At 35.2% G+C, this 20,162-nt stretch overlaps 2 protein-coding genes across 4 annotated transcripts in view; one reads left to right on the forward strand and one right to left on the reverse strand.

The window, feature by feature from the left end:
• LOC125779136 (uncharacterized) overlaps nt 1–20,162 on the forward strand; it is a 153,076-nt gene that overhangs the window by 57,946 nt on the left and 74,968 nt on the right. The gene's annotated exons all lie outside the window — the stretch shown is intronic.
• LOC105223425 (uncharacterized) overlaps nt 1–20,162 on the reverse strand; it is a 155,867-nt gene that overhangs the window by 29,308 nt on the left and 106,397 nt on the right. For 2 of the 3 annotated variants that reach the window (XR_007423162.1, XM_049459828.1), the window contains exon 1: nt 7,255–7,552. The exons of the other annotated variant lie outside the window; for it this stretch is intronic. The gene's annotated coding sequence lies outside the window, so the exon portion shown is untranslated. Of the gene's footprint in view, nt 1–7,254; nt 7,553–20,162 lie in introns of those variants that run through there. 3 annotated transcript variants of the gene reach the window in all.

Here is a 20,162-nt window from a genome sequence, read left to right on the forward strand (position 1 = left end):
TTTTAAATTTCTCGCAAGACCTTATGTTATGACCTCCTTTACAAATTTCACATACTGGTTGCCATTTATTAGTTTGGTTTGACACGAAAGTATGACTTTTATTAACGTGTCTATTGTATTGCATATTGTTGCTGGCTTGAGGTTTGAACAAGTTTTTACTTGAGTCATTTTGATGACTTTTTAGATTTATATTTTTGTTGTCAATTCGCTCAGCTATCTCGTATTGAGCAGTGAGGAATGCTTTCATTTGCTCCCATGTGGGCATTTTTTTTCTTTCCACAAGTGATTGTTCCCATCGTAGTAACGCAGCATCAGGGAGTGTTTCTGCACAAATAGTTACTATGATGGGGTCCCACGATTCTGTGGAGATATTTTGTGTTTTTAACACTGATATGCAATTAGTCACTGTCGAGTATAAATTTTGAAATTCCTGGCTGGTTTCTTTTTGAATTTTTGGTAGATGTAATAATGTTTTTATTGGGTTTTCTATCATAACCCTTCCATTTTCGTATCTTTCGACTAGTGCTTCCCAAGCCAGCTTAAAATTCTCGTCATTTAAAGCGAATCGCTTGACGATACTGCCTGCTTCCCCTTTTGTTTTGTACCTTAGATGGTATAACTTTTGTGCTTGTGAAAGTTTAGGATGGTTTATATAAACGGCAGTGAACATGTCCCGGAAGGACGGCCACTGGTCATAACATCCATTGAAAACTTCAGTATCACAAGCTGGTACCTTTAGATACATGCCTTTATCTAGGTCTTCTTTTGGTGTTGTAACTATTCTGGGAGGGGGAGTAGTGGCTCTACTTGGCCTTACTAAACTTATTTGTTCAGTGATCATTCCTTTTGTTAACTCATACTGATCGCGGCAGTTATCACACTTGGCTGTAGCCGAAGCTTTTGCATTTTCAGGGAGTTCTGCGTCGTCAGTATCTAGTATTGTATCGTACGCTGCCAGAAGACGAGCCCAGAGATTGTTCACGCTTTCTAGTTTTATATTTAAAACTGATTCTGTGATGTCAGTAATAGGGGAAGCTTGGAATCGGGTACAATATCTTATAAAACTGTCACTTTCAGTGTTGAATCTAGATATTGTCTGATCTTTTGATCTTTTTTGTTTTATACTCTGCTTCGAGCGTGTAGCTTCTGCAGGCGTGCTTTGTGATTTATCATCATCAGCCATTTTTGGAATTTCCAATAATTGAGGTGTTCTTGGTTTAACCTCTTTAGATTTATCAGATTGCATTAATTTGAATAAAGTTTGAAGCTTTTAGCTTAAAGTTTTGTCTAATAGATGTTCGTTCAAAATTAATATTGCTATAGCAATGTAGTTAAATAGATTTTCGAAAGAGTGCAAATTAAAATTTTATCAACAGAAGAATTTTTTTTTTTTTGTAAAAAATTATATATTTTACAAAAAATATATTTGTGATCAAATTTTTTTTGATTCGCTACCGCATAAAAAGATTAAAGTTTTTTTGTAAACGTATTTTATGTAAAAGTTCGATAATTTTTTTTTTTTTTTTTTATAAATGTGACTGAAAATTTTTTTTCCAGTGTATCAAAATATCTTCAGTTCACTCGCGCTTATTTGTATATTTGTATCTGCAAACGAAACGTGAAAGAAATACAATATGCAAAATTGTTTGTATGTATCTATTTATTTATTATATGTTTGCATATGCTTTATATGCGCCACGTAACGTTTTCCTTTTTGTTTGGTTTTGCTCGTATCCCTTTTAGGTATGTAATTGTTATATATGTATGTATATATGTCATACAAATGTAACATATAACAATTTGCGAATCACACCTAAATGTATAAATGCGCGGAAAAAGCAGTAGGAAATAATAAATGTATATATCGTCGGCTTAACGTGCAAAGGTGCTAAGTCCACTTATGGTCAAAATTGATATTGTGAAGGGATTCGATAGATAAATATAAAACACATCAGCTACAAAAAAAAAAAAATGGTTTATTTTATTTTAAAGCTATTTTGGGCAGTGGTGTGCAAAAGTGCTAAGTCCGCAACTGTCAAATCGCGCGGGCTAAGTCCACATGACAATGTGATTGCTACCTAAAGTGTGCTCTGTCTTTTTTGCTAGGTAACACGGCATAGCTGCTGTGTTATTCGACACTTCGCTTAGATGTTTTTTTGTGATACTTCGGGTTCACGAAGCGGTAATCGTGCTCCCGAACGACTAGAAAAATTTATTAGAAAAAAAGTATATAAGCGCGACGAACAAGCTTAAGATTTACGTAAGTGAAATAGTTATAATTATAAAGTACTAAAGTAGTTACTCAAATAATATCAATAAATTTCAATTTATTTTTTATTTTAGGATGAATTTCAATTCAATAGATATTGATAAAAGCAGTAACGAGCATTGCAGCGATTATGGCAATGACGCAGATGATGGAGTTTTAGGACTGGTGCCTTATGGCTTTAATAGCGATTCGGATGAATCACTTGACCTTCCTTCTAAGTCACAAACGCGCAAAAGAAGAGGAAAAATGGTTAATCCAGCTTGGTTCGCAGCAAAAAATAAAAAACAGAGAGAAAATGGGAAACTTTATCTGGGGAAAAAGAAAGAAAATGGCCTGTGGAATCATCGAAGAGTTAGAAATGCAAAAGTCATTGGAGAGCGATGTAGCTGTAAAAAAGCCACTAGTTCTGCTGCTCTCCACTGCGCAAATATAACTGAAGACCAAAGACAAGCATTGTTTAAGCAATTCTGGCAAATGGACTGGAAAGAGAAACAGACTTATGTAAATACATTGATTCAAGTAACAACTCCTGCAAGAATGCGAAATCGCAAAGATAAACACAAGAGCAGAAGGAGTCGAACATTTCAATACCATGTAAGAGTCGAGCAAAAAAGTGTTAAAGTTTGCAGAAAATTCTTCTTGAACACTCTTAGCATTGGCAGACGTACGGTGCTAAATTGGGTTAAGCAGCCTACGATTTCAAGAAACACTACACAGAACGCACCACAACAAAATTGTAGCATTGCACGCGAATCTCTAAATTCGTTTTTCAATTCTCTGCCAACCATGGAATCACATTACTGCCGTGCAACAACTCAAAAAAAATATCTTTTGCCAGAATGGTCGTCAAAAAAACAACTCTTCGAATTTTACGTAGAAGATTGGTGTAATGCACATGGAAAACCCCCACTCTCTATCTCAGCATTTTATAACGCCTTTGCGGATCAAAAGCTTGGTCTATTCTTCCCTAAAAAAGATCAGTGTGAAATCTGTACGCGGCATACTGTGGGAGATATTTTGGATGACGTCTACAATCTTCACCAGGCAAAAAAACATGAAGCTAGGGAAGAGAAACAAAAGGACAAAATCGAAGAAACCTTCGTGTTTACTATTGATCTGCAAGCGGTCTTAATGGCACCAAAATCCCAAGTAAGCAGCCTTTATTACCGCACGAAGTTGCAAGTCCACAATTTGGTGTTTTACAATTTGATAAATCATGATGCTTATTGCTTCATATGGAACGAAGTAGAAGGTGGATTATCTGCCGAAGAATTTGCTAGCATTTGGGTGTACTTCATCGAGAAGAAAATAATTCCAAATCTTACCGAGAATGCAGCTGCTACGAAAATTATTCTTTATAGTGATGGATGTACGTACCAGAATAGGAATGTTTCTATGAGTAACGCTTTGCTCAATACATCTATTAAACATGGCGTAATAATTGAGCAAAAAATACTAGAAACGGGGCACACCCAAATGGAAGCTGACAGCGTACATTCAGTTATCGAGCGTGTTATTAAACACCGAATTGTTAATGTACCAGCAGAGTATATTCAAATATGTCAGAATGCTCGAAAGAAACCTACACCTTATATGGTAGAGTATTTGGATCATACTTTTTTCAAATGTTTCAAGGGCATACAATTTTTAAAAACAATTCGTCCTGGTCGCGGAAAGGGTGAATCAAAAGTCACCGATATTCGTGCGATTAAATACACACCGGAAAGGGAAATATTTTATAAATTGCGTTTTCCCGAGCCATGGAGCTATTTACAACAAAGAGTGGACAGAAGTGTTGTGCCAACGGATTGGTCTAATTTGCCACAGCTTCACCAAGAAAGAAGAAAATTAACAGCAAGAAAATACGCAGATTTGCAATATTTAAAAACTTCTTTGCCGAGAGACTACCATCAATATTATGACGACCTGCCACATGAGTGATATCTTCTTATTTTTTAATATATTTTTTTGTTTTGCTTAATTTATAATTTCCAAACAGCAATGAATTAAGACTGAACTGATATATTAACTTTTTGTGATACCTTAAAGTTTAAGGCTTAAACAAAGATTTTCCATTTAAGTACTTATGTATTCCTTTAAACGACAGCAACGAAGTAAGACTGTATAATATTTTTTTGTGATAATAAAATACGCCATTTGCAAATAAAACTGCAATATTTCTTTTTCGAAAATGTGCTAAGTCCAATACATCCAAGTGCAAATAACTCCAGAAAATGTGCTAAGTCCAAAAAAGGCCTATATAAACTCGCTCATTAAATTTTTTATTATATTTTTTTTTTGTACTTAAATGAAATATCACAGTTGACAAAACTGCATTAGAAAAATAAAAAAAAAATTTGAACTTCAATTTTTATTCAGTTTTTTTTGTTTTATTTAATAATTCAAAAATGGCACTTAGCACCTTTGCACGTTAAGCCGACGATATATATGTTTATATATTTATGTCGGTATGTATATGGTTTGAATTATATATGTACATAAATGTGTATGTGCTAAATAATTCGTTCAAATATGTATGAAGAAAGAATAATTGAAATATAATGTGCAAAAATAAAAACAAATTGTATGTACATATGTCACGCGGAAGCTGCACACATTGGTACATACATAAATGTAATGCCTTTTTTCTCTCTTTTTATTTCTTTATTTCTTTATTAGTTTTTTTTTTGTATTATTACCTACATTTGCTTGGATGTTATAAGCGATCCTGCTTATTGCTTTATAGCCCAAGGGGTATCGCTGGAAATTTGCAAGCAACGAGTACTTGTCTTTTGTAAGTTGTTTTTGTAATGTTTTTTGGTAGTGTGTTTCGTTACACGAATTGAAGATCCAAGCAGGTAGTTAATATTATACATATTATTGTATTTTATAGCTTCATGTACATGAAGTTAGTTCACGTATGTAAATATGTATGTACCATACGATTATGTATGCATATAAATATGTACATATGTATATTAAATTGGAAGAATTTGCAATATAAGAATAATGTGCTTACATAAGTATGTATGTTTTAATTATATATGTATGTATATATTTGGTTTTCTTTTGTTTAGTATCTTCCGCTTTTGCTTAGGGTTTGAGCGATCCTGCTTGTTGCTTTTTTTTTTATAGCCCAAGGGGTATCGCAAGAATTATCGCAAGTTATACTTGACTTAGGAAAAATTTTTTATTTTTTATTTTATTTTATTTTATTTTTCGGAAATTATATAACGGGGTGTCTAACGACACAAGCTAAGCAAAAGGCGGGTACCGTATTTTTTTCCAGTTATAATTTTTTTTGTAGATATATACATACATATATCGAACTGTTAAGAACAGTTAACGGTGTCCCGAAATACCGTCCAAACTGTACTTAACATACATACATATATATGTGCGTAATAATTAAATTTTTATATTTTTATATATATATCAAATTAATACAATATATGGAACGGACTCACATTATTTTCCGCCAGGGGTTTTGGGTTTTTGTTTACTTATCCCCTTTTTCGTCCCTGTGTCTATATCCTCTATAAATCTGTATGTATGTATGTCCAGCGCTGTCCCTTTTGCTTAGGTTTCTTCCTCCTGTGTTGTTCGTTTGTGTAGTCTCCTGCTGGCTTATGTATATATGTTTATATGTTTGTTAATTTATGTGATTACAACGCGCCCGTTTTTGATTTTAGGGTTTTTTTTTAATATATATTTATGTGTTTGTTAATTTATTTGTGGTTATAACGCGCCCGCTTTTGATTTTAGGTTTTATGTTTGATAAATTTTGGTGTATTAATACCGCGCCCGTTTTAATGTTGGTAGGTTTTTGTTGTTTTTTCACTCATTGAACAATTTCTGTTTCTTTTCTGTATCTTTTTACTTCACTTCAGGTCACTTTTTTATGTGTTCAACTTGTGTGATCTTTCTTTCCGTGTTTTTTTTTTCAACCGTGACTTTTTATATTCTGTGTTCACTTTAATATATGTATATATATATATTTTTTTTTTCTTTTGTACTTAGGTGCCTTTCGGAAAGGCTCGAAGGACCATTTGTTGACGTGTAACACTAGTATACTTACTTGATACACTTGTAGTATACTTATGCCAAATAAAAACACACTAGCGCACACTGTATTTAATTTTTCACTTCAATTCTGTATTTTTTTTCTTTCTATTGTATAACAATTTAATTATTTTGTATTGGTTGTCACACACTGACACTGCGGCGAAATCCGGAACTCACGTCAACGTCACTCTGGCGGGAAGTCACAAACTAGGACAAAATGCGGAGGTTGCGGAACTGCGGAATGAATAATTGCGGGTCGACCGTCTTACTTCGCGGATCAAACGAAAAAGAGCGTGATCCCGTTCGGATCTATCCCTTTTGATAGTTTGGGTGGTGAATATTAAATTAATCCGAGTCGTCTCGCTAATGATCGTGTGGTTGTTGTGTTGTAATAGTGAGCGGCGTCAGGTACTGTGTTGGATGCGTGTGTGTGTAGTGGTGTGTGCTGAACTGTTGTGTGATGAGGTGTGTGACGTGACGTGATGTGATGTGATGTGATGTGATGTGACGTGTGATGAGGTGTTGTGATGTTGCAGAATGCTCTTGCTCATGTGAACAATATCCATAAAACTTTTTTCAGTGTAGGACTGAATTTTTGTTTCATCTATATTGCATTTTTTCAAAGGCACTATTTGGAAATTGTTAGTACCTACTTCAGCAACGAGAGCATTACTGCTAAGCTCGCGCAAATATATTGAGGGTGGTTTGGCATTAACGCCTGTGGTGGTACCCTTCGCATCACCGTCTGAACCATTGCTTATTAAGGCAAATCTATTGCCATTTAAAACTTCCGGTTTATTGGAATTGGAATTTTTTATGATTGACCGCTGACTTTGAAGGACTTAACTTCCTTTTTATATTAACGTAGCGGTCAATGCCAGTTTGCAGGGACTGGCCTTTTTTTAATGGTACATTCTCACCTTGCGGTATGTTGTTCTTCGCTGCCTGCGTACTTGCCGGTACCTGCTTAGATGTTGGTGTGATCACGGTTGCTGCTGGCCGTTGTTGACTACCGTTCTCTTCTGCTTTTGTTTTTTGTAAGCACTGATTATGGTGCTGCTCAGTTGGTCTTTGCTATGACTCATCCTTCTCACCGTTACCTTGTTTGTTGGTAGGAGCTGAATTCGCAGGATTGCGCTCATGTTTTTTTGTTTCTTTTATTGTGTATTTCGAACTTATGTATTTGTTTTTTTTTATTGTTTACAAAAAGTCTAATTTTTTGTGTTTTTATGTTTTTACTAGCTGACCCCGCATACGCTGTCCTGCGTGAAAATATGTGTTTTGAAATGAAAAGAAAGTTGAATTTACGTTGTGTTAAAAATCTTTTATTTTCGAATTTTCTAAATTTTTTTCAATGTAACGCAGTTTGATAAACAGCATTTTTTGGTTTCTATTCCGGGGCGTAAATGTACAGAGAAGATGGTTTTCTAACTCGGGAACACGCCACGTATAACTGGCACGCACTCATGCAATCGTAGTTACGATAATTTGGCAAATTTGCGTAAGCATTCGTGATGAGTTCATATTTCGTTGAAGTGAATTGACAAAAGGCAGATGGAATTGATATCAAACCACTGGCACCGAAATTTGCCTATTTCCAATTCTTATCGAATACGATGTAAAATGTCTCCTGCAATGTAATTTTGTTCGTATTCCAAAATTGACGCGGTTTTGAAGGCTGATGTGTCCAAATGACCATCGCGAAAAGTGTAAGAACTTCAGTGGCATGGAAAGAAGCTATCGAATCGTCCATCGTTTGATTACATTTATTATCATGTTCCAGCAATTATAATTGCTTGCATACTTCTCAAAAAGCTAAACACACTCTACCATTCACAGTGCGTAACCATTAGATACATATGTATACATGTATGTATCTCTAATTTTTAACCTTTTTAACTGGTTGTCATGCACAATCACTTGAGTTTATAATCACAATATAATTTATTATCAAAATCTCTTGTTTTGTATAAAGTTATTGTAAAGTTAAATATTATATGTTAATGTTAACAGATAAGTTAAATGTTTTTAAAAATTTAATGTTATTAGATTGTGGGGGTCACAGTGGTAACTGCCGCGCGAGTTAATACATGACTTACACTGAACCCAACTGATAATAGCTACCACACATATACGAGTACATCTGCCTAGCAATAAGCTGACATCACTTACTATAAGATAACACTATCCAAATAACTAAAGTAATTGTCATCCACGTCAGTACTTTTCCACTTCAGTACTTTTCCACAATAGAATAGAAACCACAAAACTACAACTGATAAATATATTACTTTGAAGCTAAGTTCTTGTATAAATACAACCACTGATAAATGTATTACTTTGAAGCTAAGTTTTTTGTATAAATACAAGCACCCGCTTGTATACAACATCTTTTCTGTTCATAACATTCACACTGTTTAAGTGATTAAATAAAGATCGCTCTACGGAGCTAAAAATATATTTTTTAGAAAATAATAAAGTGTAAACTTTAATTGGCGCCCGAGCAGGGACACACTAATAAAAAGGAATCAGAATAAATTCCTTAACAAGTGAAGGATATAAAAACATATCCTAGGAGAGTGTCCCAAAACTAAAAAGGACCTGTCAACAAAAAAGGATTCGATACAAAAATCCTTCAAGGACAAGAAATAAGGTTGAATCCAGTAACTAAAATTCAAGCAAATTTTCAAAACGGTTCAAAACTTAAAAACAAAACAAGAAAAAACTAAATAAAATGGCACAACAAGCAGCAGAGATCCAAGCACTCCAAGTGATGGTACTGGAATTGCAGAGGAAATTCGCCGAAGCTCAAATAGGTAATACACCAATAATAGAAGCCCAGGATGAAATCTGTACATACACTGATCCCAAAGAAGTCGACTTAGGACTCTTCAAATCAGCAATAACAGTGTTTAGTGGCGATTATCACGAATACAGAAATTGGAGAAAACTAGCAATAACTCTAATGAATAATGTGAAAATATTTTGTGGACAAAACATTTACACTGAAGCCCTAATCCTTCTCAGAGGAAAGATCACAGTACGAGCTGCACAAATCCTCATCCACAACAACACAAAGCTTAACTTCGATGAAATCATAGACCGCCTAGACGACTCTTATGCAGATCAACGCCCACTCTATGTACTCGAGGAAGATATGATGAGAATACGACAAGGAGAAAAACCTCGCCACATATACTATGATCACCTGAACCAAGCACTCAACGGAGTATTATCCAAGATAGAAATGACACACAAAAATGAATTTGTGATAGAAGCTCTATCAAAAGAAGTGCAACTAAAAGCGATACGTACATTTATCGCAGGGTTAAAAAGTACAGCAACAAAAAACACACTGTACTCCAGAAATTGTTCAAACCTGATGGAAGCCTACGGTATAGCAAGGACCATGCAACATGACACTCATTATCACCAACTGGAACACATACCCAGAACATACCAGAAGAGTCAGCAACAATGGCAGAGACCACAAATATACCCACCTCTTCAACCAACTTTCGTGCAACAAACACAGCCAGTGGTACCAATGGATGTAGATCCTTCCTCAACAAGATTCAGAAGACAACCATACAATCCACAACCACCACAATTTCAGCAGACAAGCAGACAAACACCGAATCCCTTCAAAACAGTAATGCAACGAGTAGGAGAACAATTCAAGAGAAGCAGAGACGAATCATCAAATATAAATCAACGCAAAGCGCAGTGGATCAACCAAATGAATGATGCACAAACTAATGAAGATAACATATCACTCTACAATGAAGCAGCAAGCGTAAGTTATAAAAATACTAACCAACAAAAACATTTTATTATAAGATACCACGGTCTTCCGACGTTAAGACGCACTGCACCTAATGGAAGATTCGTGCATATACTGATAGTTTCAGTTGCAACTAGTAGCTATGTGAGTAAAAATTACCCATTTGCAGAAAGAGTAAAATTAAATAAACCTATTAAGTTTAACACACTACATGGGAGTTCAACAGTTACTCACAAGAGAGAAATCAATCTAGTAGGATTTGACTTAGATTTTTTTGAAGCAGAAGAACTAAAAGAGTTTGATATAATACTAGGAGAGGACGCGTTAAGAAAAATGAAAGCAAAAATAGATTTATTTGAATACTCAGTAACATTTGAAAAAACTACTGAAGAAAGTAGGGAACAAATAAATTACTCTATAGGAGATAAAAAATATGAGAAAGAAATCAAGGAACTAATGCAGAATAATTACAATAATGAACTGTTACCTTTCACCACCACAATACAAGCAGAGATTAGGACTGAATCCAAAGAACCTGTTTGGGTGCGACAATACCCTATCCATACGCGGATCAGAACTTTGTCGAAAAGGAAATACAGAAGCTATTAAAAAATAACATAATACAAAAAAGTAAAAGCCCATATAATTCACCAATATGGACAGTGTCAAAAAAGGGTATAGATGAGGAAGGAAAACCAAAGAAAAGAATGGTTATCGATTTTCAAAAACTAAACAAGCAGACAATACCAGATAGATATCCCATACCGGATATAACTATGACTCTCCAGAATTTAGGTAAGGCAAGATACTTTACAACAATTGACTTAGAATCGGGATTCCACCAAATTATGATAAAACCAGAAGACAGAGAAAAAATCGCATTTTCAGTCAATGGAGCCAAATATGAATTCCTTCGCCTACCGTTCGGCCTAAAGAATGCTCCAGCCACATTTCAAAGATGTGTCGACGACATACTGAGACCCTTTATTGGAAAATGTGCATATGTATATATCGAAGATGTATTAATTTACTCTACTGACCCAAAGCAACATATTAAAACATCACTAATATTATACATACCCTACATGCAGCCAATATGAAAATCTCAGAGGAAAAATCTAATTTTTTTCAAACAAAAAAAGAATTCTTAGGACATATCATAAACAATGGAAGAATTACAGTAGATCCAGGGAAAATTGAAGCTATAGATAGGTATAAAATTCCTGAAACACTAAAGGAATTACGATCATTTTTAGGACTAGCCTCCTATTATAGGAAATTCGTGAAGAACTTCGCACATATATGCAAGCCATTAACAATTTACTTGAGAGGAGAAAACGGAAATATTTCAAAAAAATGAAAGTAAAAACGTAAAGTTACAATTAGATAAAGAAGCACTAAATGCTATAAACGAAATAAAAAATAAATTAAAAGAAAAAGTTGAACAACTTATATCAACCAGATTTTAATAAAGGGTTTGACTTAACCACAGATGCTGGTAACTACGCAATAGGAGCAGTACTAAGCCAAGGAAGAAATCCTATATCATTCATATCAAGAACATTGACGAAAACGGAACAAAATTATTCTACAAATGAAAAGGAAATGTTAGCCATAATTTGGGCATTACAGAAATTTAGAAATTATTTATACGGAATAGCAGACCTAACTATATACACAGACCATCAGTCTTTAATATTTTCCATATCAGAAAAAAACCCGAATACTAAATTAAAGAGATGGAAAAATTTGATAGAGGAATACGGTGCCATGCTAAAATACAAACCAGGGCATGAAAATATTGTAGCAGACGCTTTATCACGACAAATAAACATATTGTCAGATACGTCAATGCACTCAGCTGAATCATCCGCACCAAGAAACATAAAAATGATAGCAAAACCATTAAATTCATTTCAAACCCAAACTATTTTAACACCGTCATAAACAAACGAAAAAACAGCAACAACTATATTTCCGCGACACGAACGATTCGAAATAAAATATAACACTGAAGAATATATGATTCAAATATTAAAACAAATAATGAAACCTAAAATAGTAACAGCATTCCACACTGACTTAGAGATGTGGCATAAACACAAAGAAAAGATAGCAAACATATTTTCAACCTACTACAAAGTATTTACACAAAATAAACTACACGATATAATAGAACAAATAGATAGGGAAAATATATTAGACTTTACACACAAGAGAGCACACAGAAACGCTCTAAACAACTATAAAGAAATAACTAATTATATAATTAATTTATAAGAAACTTGTTATTGGCCAACACTAAAACGAGACACAGAAAAGATAGTGAAAAATTGTGTCAACTGCACGGAGAAAAAATATGAAAGGAAACCAATTAAACAATTATTAGGAAAAAGCCCAGTACCAAATACTCCAGGCACATCAGTACAAATGGACATATTTTATATAAATGGCAAAAGTTATCTCTCTTCTATAGATAGATTTACTAAATACGCATATTTTCGTAAATTAGGAAGTAAACTACATTTTCATGAAATAATAGAAGAAGTGTTATCACAAATTTTTCCGAACTGTACCGAACTCATGACCGATAATGAAAGCATATTCGTCGGCATAGGCACAACCGCATTATTAAATAAATTACAAATTAAACACGAAAAGACAGCAAATAATCATTCAACTTCCAACGCACAAGTAGAAAGGTTACATTCAACGATATTAGAAATCGCGAGGACTTTAGCTAACGACAGAACTACAACTACGGAAGAAGAAATATTCTCAGCAGTCAAGGAATATAACAGGACTATTCATTCGGTGATAAAGGAAAAACCAGTAGACTTATTTTTTAATCAAAAGGAAATTAACGAAAAAGTGAAAAATAATATAGAAAAAAACCAAGAACGTATGTTAGAATACCATAATAAAAAAAGAAGCCAAAAAGATTTTAAACCAAAACAAATAATTTATGAGAAAAGTAGTAGAAGACAAAAATATAACAAAAGATATATTAAACACATAGTAAAAGAAAATAAAGAAAATACGGTGCTTACAACGAAAAATAAACTAATACACAAAGATAACATACGAAATGTACTACCCGATAATAATATTAATAGTTCTAGTGAACAAATCCCTACAATACCAAATAACTAATGTGGAAAAGAAAAAGTTTATATTAACCGAGACATATCCGTCATACATTTATAATGAATCAGATTACTTATATCACATGATAAACTTAACAAAAATTTTAGAACATTATGACACACTCTCAACATTAGCTAAAAACTCTCCGGAATTACATAGGGACATAGCCTTAGTCAACAGAATAGAAGTGTTAAAAAATCTATTAATAATTAGAAGAAAGAAAAGGAGCATAAATTTCTTAGGATCAGCACTTAGCTTTATAACAGGCGTAGCAGATCATGACGATATGATAAAAATAAAACAACAAATTAATGATATAGTAGAAAATAATAATAAACAGAGGTTAATCAACACTCACTTCGAAAAACTGTTGGAATCCTTTAATTATAAAACAATTCATCAACAAGTAATGCTACAAGAAATACTCAAAGAACTTGAAGACTTAACTTTAACAATCAATTTCGCTAAAAATAAAAACTTTTACTCTGCATCGTTAAACACGGAAGATATAGAAAAAATTATTAAATTAGAGAATTCAGACATTCCTGTAATAAATATAATGGAATATTCAGATATACACACTTGTAGAATTAATAATACATTTATTATTATATATGTATAAATACCCTATAATTAAACAAAAATGTGAAACATATGATATAACACCAATAGCATATCGACATGGGAAGTTACAATTAGACAATAAAGTATCGAAATGTAAAAACGAAATAAAAAGAATAAACAAATGTAAAAATATTTTATCACAATTTGTATGTCAAGAAACTAAAACAGATACTTGTACAATACCAATGTTATTAAACCTCAAAGCACAATGCAATGTAAAAGAAGAATCAAATGAAGAAATAATTGAAATAAATGAAGGAAATATTTTAATAAATGGTAAAAATAAAATAAATAATGAAACTATCACAGGAACATACCTAGTGCAGTTTAAAGAAAATATAAAATTAAATAATGTAACATTTCACAATCAAAACGAGGAAATTAAAAAATATATCCTGTCACAAGAAGAAAATAATATTAAAATCCTAGATATATTAGAATCAAACTCAAAATATAAATTTAATAACATTGAAAAACTACATAAATTTATTATACCATACGTAAACACCCAATACAAAACATATTTGTAACCCTAATAATTATTTGTATACTAGCTACAACAATATACTTAAGTTTTAAATTGTATTATGCCATATTGAAATGTAAAACTCTAAAACTTAAAGAAAATCAACAAAAAAGATATGAACAAATACTGAAGGCTCAAGGATTGGAACATCTCATAAAGAAAGATGCAACCACAAGGTTAAAAAAGGATCAGGAGATCTTTTCAATAAAGGAGGGGGGAATTAATACATGACTTACACTGAACCCAACTGATAATAGCTACCACACATATACGAGTACATCTGCCTAGCAATAAGGTGACATCACTTACTATAAGATAACACTATCCAAACAGGCCCGTAGCCAGCTTTTCATTTCGGGGGGGGCTGAAGTAAAAACATATATAAACTTTAAATTTTCTGTTTATTAAAAAAACGATATAAATTCATATACATATTACTTAAATGATTTGGTAGTTGTAACTTAAATAAGTAATATTTTTCTTTTCTTCTTGTTTGCCATATCATTAATTACTTCATCTGGATCTAATTTAATATCCCAGTGCACTGCAATAACAGCAAGTGCACTCAGCCGCTCATTGCCCATCACACTGCGTGGTAAAGTTTTTATTCTTTTTAAGGTTGAAAAAGTTCTTTCAACGGAAGCGGTCGTCACTGGAAGAGTTGCTAAAATTGTAAGCAAGTAGTGAATATTTTTAAAATACGTTGCATCGCAATGTTGCAGTAATTTCAACACTTCTATGGTTGGATCTATTGTTGATAAGCTGGCACACCACAATCGATACTCTGATTTTAATGCTGTCATTGATATTTGCTCCTCGAAGTAAATAGTTAAATTTTTTAATTCTTCGGCATTATCAATTGCAGCAAAACCTGGGAGTAGAATTTGAAATGACGAGAGTATATCCTCATTCACTAATAAACGTTCTGTCATCTTTTGAATCAGAGCATCAACGCATGGAATAAATATTGTAACTCTGAAGTGGCTTTCAGGGGTTGTGCAAGGTGGATTAGCACGAGTAGTTTGACGCGAAGTGTCAAAAAGATCTTTAGACATTTGTGATGCTGTTTGGAAAATATCGTTGAAAAAACCATCCGCTGTTTCTGTTGTTGTTTGTTGTTTTAACGGTTAGCTAATCCCCGTTGGGATGGTAAGGGTTGTTTGTGTTGTCGTCGAGATCATCTAACGGTAGGCCCAAGAAACGTGCTGTTTCGACGGGGTCGGACCAAAGGGAAGAGGGTGTTAGATGGGTGGGGTTTGTGGGGCATGCAAAGAGGTCGCCAGTGTCATGCGGAAACTCGTTGCATGCAGGACATACATTAATACCTAATGTCGGGGTCGATTCTGGATAAGTAGGAGTTTAACCTGCTACAGTATCCAGAACGAAGTTGCGCTAGGGTCACTCGCGTTTCTCGCGGCAACTGGAGCTCTTCGTCTGCAATAGGTGGTGGTTTGACTCCAAGAACGCCATTCACGGGAAGGGAGTCGGTGAAGGTGTTGATGGCTCCACTGTGAATGGCGGTCAGTGCCTGTCGAAAGTTAGTTGCGTCCGAAGTCTGGTCGGCGTACTGTGCAATGTCGTCGACATAGTCGAGGAATGACCTCTTGATGCTCCTGAGAGGCGGTTCCGCTCCAAGCAGATGGCTGCAGGGGTGATTCCTACGGAAACAACCAAGCAGGAACTGCCTGGAGAGGAGTTGATTATGCTCCTTTACAGGAAGCATGTGCGTCTCACTATGGAGGTGTTCAACGGGAGACATCAAGAGGCATCCCGTAGTGGTCCGGAGTGCTGTATTTTGACAGGTCTGAAGTTTCCTCATCTGCGTACCACTGCATCCAGGCGACCATATCGGTGCTGCGTAGTTGAGGACCGGCCGACCGATTGCCTTGTAAGTTGCCAACAACGTTTCTTTGTCTTTTCCCCATGTGCTGCCGGCTAGCGACTTGAGGATTTTGTTGCGGCTCTGTACCTTGGCGATAATCGCGGTCGTATAGGGAGAGAAGGAGCATAGATTATCGAAGGTTACGCCTAAAATCTTAGGGTTATTGACAGTCGGAATTTTGACGCCATCGACTGCAATATTAAGTTCAAGTCTATACTCCTTCGCCCAGTTTGTGAATATAGTCGCTGTGGATTTGGTGGGTGAAAGTTGGAGGTTTCGTGCAGTGAGGAATAGTTCATGGTCCACCTCTTAAGCTCTGGAGGGAGAGTGGTTTTTTCAATGTCCTGCAGTAGCGTTGTGTGGTTGACCGTGTCAAAAGCTTTTGACAGGTCCAACGCTACGAGGATCGTTCTTTCGCAGGGTGGTTTCTGGTTGAGGCCACGAACTATCTAGGCGTTTATGACGCTAAGTGCTGTGGTGGTGCTGTGCACTTTGCGGAAACCATGCTGGTGGCTGGCTAGGCTCAGGTGGTAAGTGAAGGTCGGGAGTAACAAGGCCTCAAGTGTCTTCACTACTGGGGAGAGGAGAGTTATCGGTCGATAAGATTCCCCTTTGTTGGCGGGTTTCCCAGGTTTCAGTAGTGGGACCACTCTTCCGACTTTCCACACATCGGGTATTTGAAGAGTGGTGAGCGACAGGTTAGCATGTTGATTCCGCTGTTTCTCTTATCTGGTGCAGAGTTCTTATTAATTCTTTGGCTCGGTTCACTGCTGATACAAAATCCATAGATTTTTCTTGGAGTTGCACAGACAGTGGCAGCGTTAAGCTGAACAATTGCTCACAGACGAATAGACTAAGGAAAAATTCGCTTTTCTCAACCGCTGCTAAGAAGGCTGATGCTTTAGACGAAATGGACCATGTCTTACTCGAAATTATTTCCAAACTTAGTACAATGAATTTGAAAAGCTCCACAAAGCTTATAATGCTTTCATGCCTTTCTATAAACCTTGTTTCACAAAGGCGAACAAGTCGTCTTTTTTGCTTTCTGGTGCGTGCTTCTGTATAACGTCCTGGAAAGTTGTGTTTGCATTTGAATGGTTTCTAAATAAATTTGCTATTTTATTGACAATACCAATGCAGTTCCGTATTGAAGGTAATGACATAAATAGTATTAGAAAGCGCAAGGTTCAATCGGTGACTAGCGCAATGAACATATCGTGCTTTTGGATATAGTTGTCTTATCCTGGTTTGCACTCCACTTAAATGCCCTGACATGTTTGCTGCTCCGTCATATGCCTGTCCAACCAACTTCGCCATATCAAGATGGAGATCTGTACAACGCTTAAATATGACTTTTGATAAGTTTTCAGTCACCGTCTAGTGTAGTTGCGTACGACTGTTATAGGTTTGAGCTGAGTTGTGTATAAGAGTTTCAAAAGATTCAGTCAGTGATAAATCTTTTTTATTTGCGATTTATTTAAAAAATTTCCTTATTTCGGGGGGGGCTTCAGCCCTCTAGCCCCCCCCCCTGGCTACGTGCCTGTATCCAAATAACTAAACTAATTGTCATCCACGTCAGTACTTTTCCACTTCAGTACTTTTCCACAATAGAATAGAAACCACAAAACTACAACTGATAAATGTATTACTTTGAAGCTAAGTTCTTGTATAAATACAACCCCTGATAAATATATTACTTTGAAGCTAGACGGATGTTGATGCTCGAACTGTATGTGACGAAATGAGTCGAATTACAAATACGTTAGTATATCAATTTAAATTTCGCAATATCTCGATTCCCCTCCAGCTGATCGAGTATAATAAAAACATTACGGATAAACAGATGTGCGAAGCGGTGTAACAACCGAATCAGCTGTTCAAACGATGTTATTGCAAAACGGGCGGGATGAGTCCAAAACAAAAAGTGATGAAATGGAATGTTAAATGTTTCCCGTTTTCCATTCTTTCTGATGAGTTTGTTGGTGTATAGGCCTGGTGAGTTGTGTTGTGGTGTTCTCAGCTGTGGTGAACTAAGCTGTCTTATTAGGGTGCGCCAGTTTTTGCGGATAGAGTGGGTGGAAGCTTAAGTCATTTAAACATCCTTGGCCCCCTAGGCAAATATTTTGCCTAGTAATGCGTATGTATATGCTATTGCATGTATTTCGGCGTACTGCTAGTAGAGTTGCCGAGGGCGCAGAATACAGGCTGTAAATCCTGAAAATGCCTTTGGTTTTAAGCATAATATTTGTTATTTACTTACTTTTAGATGCGTATGGCTAGGACCTATATTTTGTGGTTTTATCCGACTTACTATTATAGTAAACATGGGTTTACGTTGTTTGCTTTTATTCATTTCATTAGCTGTTAAGTATTTACAATTTATTATTTATCGGTTTGGCATACCGGTAGTTTATTATATGCCTTTTCTGTATTATCGGCAATGTTTGAACTTTATTTATTCTCGGCTTATAAATGATAATAACTCCACGCCTGGACAGATATGAGCAGAATGGGTACTATAGAACGGCTTCGATTGGTGGAGTAGATAATTTTGTATACTTAATTTGAAGCTTTGTATAGCTGATTTCCACAACTCACCCATATGAGGAGCGCTTGGGCAGATGTGATCCCTTAACTTCCTTTTTTATTTTATTTATTTTTGAAAATTAAAGCCTCTATGGGGCAATATTGTATAAAATGTTTAGATTTTTCCACTTTTGGAGACAATTTAGTTATATTTTATATTTAAGTGCGTATGCACTAATTTGGCGTTTACTCGTAGTAGCGCGCCACATAACTTGAGATTTTTTAAGCAGGATTTTTGTATCATTATTTGCGAAAGCCATCCTGCGGGGTCGAAAGATTACGAACATATATTTGTGTTCTTATATGAGGTTGTCAGAGGAAATCTGACCTTGCTTTTTCTACCTTTATGTGGGGTATTGGAAAATTCTGGCTCTAGTGGTTGTCGTACGACGTACCGGCCATTATTTGATCAAATAGTTATGGGGGGAAGTCTCTTTAAGTGTTGAAATTTCCTTAATTGTGAATTAAGGTATTTGTTTTCGTTACTCAACTTGAGTTGGTAGGGTGGTGACTAGTTCTGTAACTAGTCCACTTTGTGTTTCGCTGTGCAGCGTTTGAGATTTTTGTGCCTTTGAGCAGCATGGTGTCTCTAAGCAATTTTTCGAATTTTGGGTTTCGTGATTTGCTTTTGCAATTAAACCCGGGGTTCTTTTTGTGTTATTAAATGCTCTCTTTTGAGTTGAGCTAGGAAATGTGCTGTAGTGAAGCATTGAATGGTGTCTTTTGAGACAATATAAGCAGTTAAATTTACTTTTGCAATTTTTAAGATAATGTGTATGGGACAAACAGTTTGTACAGAGTTTTTTTAATCTGACAAAGTTGTTCCTTTCGTTGATGCTTAATTTTTTAAACTTCTCGCAAGTTTTAAGTTTGTGCCCTCTTTTACATAGTTCGCATGACGTATGTTTTCTTTGTTCGGATGTGAACGATTGCGTTTTGTTGAAAATTATGTTTGATTTGTTTTTGCTTCTAGCTTGGGGTCTATTGAAGCTGACATTGAGGTCGTGTTTAATGTTCTTATTTTTTATTATGTTTTCCTCTAACTTTTCCGCAATTCCATATTGGGTGGTGAGAAAATCTTTCATTTGTTGCCACGTTGGCCACTTTTTCCGTGATGAGAGCGATTGCTCCCATAGAAATAACGACTTTTCTGGTAATGCAGCGGTGCAAATGTTTACCAGAATTGGGTCCCAGCTGTCTGTGGGAATATTTTGTGTTGACAGAATCGACAAACAATTAGAAACAGTGGATTGTAGTGTTACAAATTCTTCACTTGTTT

Source organism: Bactrocera dorsalis, chromosome 6, assembly GCF_023373825.1.
Source record: "Bactrocera dorsalis isolate Fly_Bdor chromosome 6, ASM2337382v1, whole genome shotgun sequence".
Taxonomy (NCBI): Eukaryota; Metazoa; Arthropoda; class Insecta; order Diptera; family Tephritidae; genus Bactrocera; species Bactrocera dorsalis.